At 44.3% G+C, this 6,333-nt stretch overlaps 1 pseudogene across 1 annotated transcript; it reads left to right on the plus strand.

Moving 5' to 3' along the window:
• The first annotated feature begins 3,107 nt into the window (after positions 1 to 3,107).
• LOC307065757 (cytochrome b-c1 complex subunit 7-like) lies at positions 3,108 to 3,429 on the plus strand (annotated as a pseudogene). The gene has a single exon. The product of its transcript is annotated as a cytochrome b-c1 complex subunit 7-like (transcript).
• Positions 3,430 to 6,333: the final 2,904 nt, after the last annotated feature.

Genomic DNA, 6,333 nt, shown 5'->3' on the forward strand with positions numbered 1-6,333 from the left:
TCAATATCCTGTGATAAACCGTAATGGAAATGAATATGAAAAAGAATGTGTATGTATAACTGAGTCACTTTACAGCAGAAATTAAACACAACATTGTAAGTCACCTATACGTCAATAAAAAAAAATAAAATTGGCAGATACTCAATGAGGCAGGAAGGAAGAGGGTAGGGCACAACCATTAAAAGAATGACACAACCATTCAGAAGAACAGGATACCACAAAAACCGGTTAGAACCTACTTGGCCCAAGGTGGTGGAAGATTTGACTTCCAGTGGACCTTGAGCCTCATTATACGTTCATTGTAATATATTAGCATATGCTAAATGACACACCCACAGACGCCATGACAGTTCTGAGGCCAACCATAAAAAGCCAAAAAGTGGGCCGTAGCCCAGTTCCTAGAAATCTCTGTCCCTTCCCCAAAATAGTTGGAATCATCCTCCCACTCCTTAGCCTATGAAATTACCCAGCCCATAAAAACTAACCACCCCCGTCCCTCAGCTGCTCTTGCCTTTGGAGATGGTCCACATTCTCTCCATGGAATGTGTATCTCCCAGGACCACACTCACTTTCCAAAGAGATGACCCCATGCCCTGAGGCCGCCTCTCACCTTCTGAGATGGTCCACACTCTGTCTATGGAGTATGTATCTCTCTAAATAAACCTGCTTTCGCTTTACTCTGGCTTGCTATTGAATACTTTCCTGCGTGGAGCCAGGGATCCTCACTTGGTGGCCTGTCCCAGGGGAAGACATCCAGGTGGCCCTTCCCAGAAATGGAAGTCTGCAAGATATTATACTTTTCAAGTGTCGTCTCTGTTAATTCTCGAGAATTGGTGTACTATTGGCTCACTTTTGTATCTCTAGCACCTGGAATAATCTTAACCCTTGAGTAAGCCCTGAGGAAACACTCATTGAATACATAAAACTCTGTGATGTAGTATTTATTATCCCCATTTTACAGATGAGAAAATAGAGACTCAAATGAGTAAATGACTTGCCCAACATCATCCAGGTAGTATGTGGCAGAACTGGTATTTGAAGCAAAGAATCCAATGCCTGTGCTACCCTGATGGGAACACAGTGGCCCTGGGCATCTGAGGGGGCCACACTTAGGGTAGGCCCAGCAATGCAGGAAGGAGAAGGAGGAAGGGCGTCTAACCAGATGATCCTGCTGATATGGGCTCTCCTAAGGTGGGCCCTGCTTCTGAGGCTGGAGCATTGGAAATGATGTCACAAGTGTGAGTCCCGCCTCGTCCAGGTGGATGTGTGGGACAACAGTCTGAGCTCTGCTAAGAGAAGAGACAATCTGTTCCAGGCCTTCTTTGTGAGGTTTTGTCCTCTGGTGCTTGAGGGTTTGGCTCCCAGAGCAGGGATTGTGGAAAATTCCTCTTATATCCAAAGAGCAAGCAGGTACCTGCAGGAGCAGAGGGATGGGCAGCCAATCAGAAGAAAGCTTCCGGGGCGCAGGCAGAGCTGCACTTGGGCTGGACTGGCTCCCCAGGGCGTCACCTCTACGGGGCCACCTGGCCTGGTTTCCTTTCCCCAGAAGAGCCCAGAGGCCTGTGGGATGGGAAATCCTTTTGGTTTCAGTGGATGCAGGAAAGTGCGTCACTGCAATGTGGGCTCCCGGGGGAGGGGAGGAGCCTTTTCCTGAAGGAAGGACTTTTCAACGCCCTCCTGCTCTGTCTCTTGTCTCCATGGAAACGGCAGAGAGGCCCAAACAAGAAGCTGACTTCCTTGGGGAAGGGAGGGCTGACCCATGGGTGAGCTTCCCACCATCAGAGTCTCCGGCTATGAACTACGGGGTCTCCACAAGGTGCCATGGGATCCCATCTGGGTGAGGGCAGTGGCTAGGAAAGTGGGCTGGGATCCCACTGAACCCAAAGCAGGCCAATAGCGATGGTCTAAGAACAAGATTCAGAATGTCCGGGTTGGAAGAGGCTTCAGAGATCATCTGGGACCCGGGAGTGATGTGACTTGCCCAAGGTCACACAGAAAGTCCTACAGACGAGGACTAAAATCCCATCTGATGGTGTCCCATCTGACAGATAGGACTAAAATCCCATCCTTCCTACTCCAGAAGGAAGCCTTCTTCAGTTATAGTAACAACACAAATTAAATCGTACATTTTTTGAAGGTTTACCACATGTAGGACACAGTGCTGATTCCCTTCCATACATCACCTCAGTGACTTCTCACAAGGTTGAAAGGCGCTTACAACTGCCCCCTATTTACAGGCAAGGTAATGAGTCTTAGAGCCTGAGTGTGCCAGTTAAGGTCACATAGTGGCTAAGCAGCCGAGCTCGTAGGTAAACCTAGGGCATCTGACAGTAGACCCTGGACCCATAACCGCTATTCTTTTTTTTTTTTTTTTTTTTTTGTGGTACGCGGGCCTCTCACTGTTGTGTCCTCTCCCGCTGTGGAGCACAGGCTCCGGACGCGCAGGCTCAGCGGCCACGGCTCATGGGCCCAGCCGCTCCACGGCATGTGGGATCCTCCCAGACCGGGGCACGAACCCGCGTCCCCTGCATCGGCAGGCGGACTCTCAACCACTGCGCCACCAGGGAAGCCCAACCGCTATTCTTTTCCTTCACAGTTCTGGGTCTTCTACTCCTCCCGGGCTCCCACTCACTGGCCCTCCCCTCTGGGCCCAGGGTGGCTCCCAATCTACGTGCCAAGTATCTGTCAGCTTCTGATGTTTAAGTGCACATCGGGTGCTGTTTTGTTGTAGGACACGACAGCAAGGGAGAAGCCTTAGGCCTTTTTCGAGATAGCTGTCTAGGTTAATAAAATAATTATTTTGTGATTGCCAAAGTAACATCAGTGCTCTTCACAGAAGGTGGAGAAACTATGAATAAGTAAAAAGAAGGCAGAAAAAAAAGAACTCATATGTTTCCTGGCTGTTTCTTCTGGAAATTGTCCACTTACCCATTGATGATCTTAATGATTTTGCCTCATCAATTTGCTCCAGAACCACGTTCTTTACACTCACAGTTGTGGTTGACATCTTTTTTGCCCTTCCCAATTTGTTGTTTGTCAGTGTATTTTGAAAAATGTTTTTGGCTCTAGGACTTACCCAGCAGGCAATGCTTCTGTCTTGGGTCAAAATGGCGAACAGTCCTGCCACTGCAGCATCAAGCGAGTGGCTGGAGGGTATTCGATGCTTCTGGGTTCAATAAACTGGGCTTAATGCAAGATGATACAATATATAAGCATGACGATGTAAAAGAGGCCATAAGAAGGCTTCCTGAGAACCTTTATAATGACACAGTGTTTCACATTAAGAGAGCGCTGGACCTGACCATAAGGCGGCTGATCTTGCCTGAAGAGCAGTGGACAAAATATGAGGAGGATAAATTTTACCTTGAACCATATCTGAAAGAGGTTATATGGGAGATAAAAGAGAGAGAAGAATGGGCAAGGAAATAATCATGTAGTCTAAATCTGTGGATGCAGCTGTCCTAAAGTAGTTTTATGAAGCTGGTTAAACCTGAAATGTACAATGTAGAACTATCTGGACTGTAAATGTATTACTTTAAATAAATATCTATTATAATTATTGTTGGAAAATAAAAGAAAAATGTTTTTGGAAGTTGGAAGTGGCTGCCTAGATTGTAGTGGACTGATCCTTTGCCCTGCAGAGACCCATTTGCTGCCCAACTGGCAGTGACAGGCAGACAGACATTGGCATTGGCCATAGCAAGTTTTCCCTCATGGCTGTTGAGGCTCTTCTTGACCAGCATGACCCGGAAAAAGCAGTTCTTGTTTTTTCAAAAGCCCTTGGAGGTCCCAGTGAACCAGTCGGCAATGCCATTGCCATTTATTATCCTTCCCTGGGAAGGGCAGGGTTCTGCTTGGGAGCTGAAAGCCAGGACTACAGAGCCTGGAGATTCACCCTGGTCCTCAGAGCCTGTTGTGTAAGCCCGGGATGGAGTTGAAAGGAAACGGTCCAGCAGCATCTCTCTCCATGCACGTAACTCCATTCAGGTTCCATTGGCTGGAGAGCTGAAGTCATCATCACAAGGACAATGTGTGTGGCTGGAGGGCCACCAGCTGCCTAAGTTCCTCAGGGTTGCCTTGCTGCTTTCGTGTCCACCCTAGGAAGTAGGCAAAGCAGGTTAGTAGGAGTCTACCTTACAGATGAGAAAACTGAGGCTCAGGTGGACAGCACCGGCTCTGGGACTAGAATCTGAGCTCCAGTGAGCTTTCATGATGAGGGATGAGATGCTGAGTGTGGGGAGCCACGGTGTGGGGAGGGGGCCATCTGAGAGTTTGGAAGAGGAGGAGAGAGGAGACAGAGGCATCTCTGTGGGTCCCCGGGCTGGAGACACGGACTCCACCTACTTTGCTCATTTTCTGCATCAGTTCTGTTCTCCCTCTGTTCCCTAGGGCCACCCTTGCCTCAGTCCCAGCTGTAAAAACAGTGGGGGCACACACAGGACATTGTGGGGGAGTGAGGACACACACACAACACATGCTTAACCATGAAACCCCAGAAGCAGGCCCATTACCTGGGAACACAAGTCCACGATCTCTGTCACTGCCAGACAATAGTCCCAAGGCATAGCTGATGTGATCAGAAAGGAGAAAGAAATAAAAGCAGTAAACATTAAAGAGGAGGGTGGCATTACTTGTAGATATGACTTTATACTCACAGCACCCAGGATATTCTATTAGAAAACATTGCCAACAATAGAATTCAGTAAGATGTCTGGGTAAAAACTCAGTATCTTCCAAAATAAGAAATAGACAGAAAAATATAATGGAAGAAAGAAGCCCATTTTGAATAGCTACAAACAGATTACATATCCAGGAATATAGTTATCAGGTTATGTGTAAGATGGCAATGAATAAAATTTGAAGATGCTACTAAAGAACATACACAAACATGCGAATAAATGGAAAAATATCTGTAAGAGAGGAAGCTGCATACTACACATTTGCCAACTGTCTCTAGATTAATATTTAAATTTAGCATAATCCCAGTTGAAAAATAGGATTTTTTTTCTAGAATTAAACATATTAAAGTTTATGTGGAAAAAGAAATAGATGAGAATAATCAAATTCTGATTATAAAAGGTGTCTAATCCTGAAAGACATTAAAATATATTATAAAGCTAACATAAATTAAGCAGTTTGGTAATGGTGCATGAAAAACAGACCAATAAAACAGTGTGAAAAGTACAGAAATAGATCTAAATATTCATAGAAATTTAGTTTATGATTAAGAGGACATTTCAAATCAGTGGGAGAAAAGGAAATTATTTAATAAATGGTGTTATGTTTAGACAAATGGTAGCCATCTAAAACAAAGTTTAGATTCCTTCTTAGATCCTCATACCCAAATAAATTCCAGATGGAGCAAAGATTTAAATGGAAAAAAACCCCGTCACCATAAAAGTATTAAAAGAAAACATGGAGATTTTATTTAAATAATATCCAAATGGGGAAGGACTTTGTCTTTTTAAACATGACACAAAATCCAGAATCCATATAAGAAAAGAAGACTGACACATACAATATCATAAAATTAAAATTTTCTGCCTTGCAAAAATGACTATAAAGCCAAAAGATGAACAACACACTTGGCTGAAAAAAAATGTTTCCAACATGTGAGGCACAGACAGAGAGCTAATTTCCTTAAGACCTATATAAATTCCCACAGATGAAAAAGGAAAAGGACTAACAACCCAAAATGAAAAAAAAAAGGGCTTAAGCAGAGAGTTCCAAGTTCATAGCAAAATAGATAACAGCGGCCTTTAAACACAAGAAAGGGGGCTTACTCTCACTGCTAAAAAAATGCAAACTAAAACTCCTACAAGGTGCTCTATTTACCTATTAAGCTGGCAAAAGAAAAAGACATTTGCTCACACATTAAGGGTGAGAAACCAGCATTCTGCAGCATTGCTGGGGGAGTGCAATACGGGAAAACCTCTTTGCAAGACCATTTAGCGATGTCTCGCAAAATAAAAACCGCACTAATCCTTGACCTAGCAATATCGCATTCCAGAGCGTATCCTACACATACATGCACACATTTGCTTAGTGACATATGTATAAGGATATTATTAGTAGAAAAAGATTGGAAATAACTGCTGTGTATATCAACAGAGGACCAGTTAGAGAAGTACCGTGTACGCTTACAGTGAAATACTCTGCAGCCTTTAGAAGCAATGTGACAGCTCTAAAATGCAATGGAACAAATTTCCAAATGTACAGACTCTATGGCGTCGTCTACAGCCGGGACTTCCAAACTTTTTTGACCATAACTCACTGTAAGAACTAAATTTTACATCACAAACTGGTTCGTTCATTCATTCATTGGTTTGTTTT

The sequence above is a fragment of the Hyperoodon ampullatus genome (assembly GCF_949752795.1).
Source record: "Hyperoodon ampullatus genome assembly, chromosome: 17".
In the NCBI taxonomy this organism is placed as follows: Eukaryota; Metazoa; Chordata; class Mammalia; order Artiodactyla; family Ziphiidae; genus Hyperoodon; species Hyperoodon ampullatus.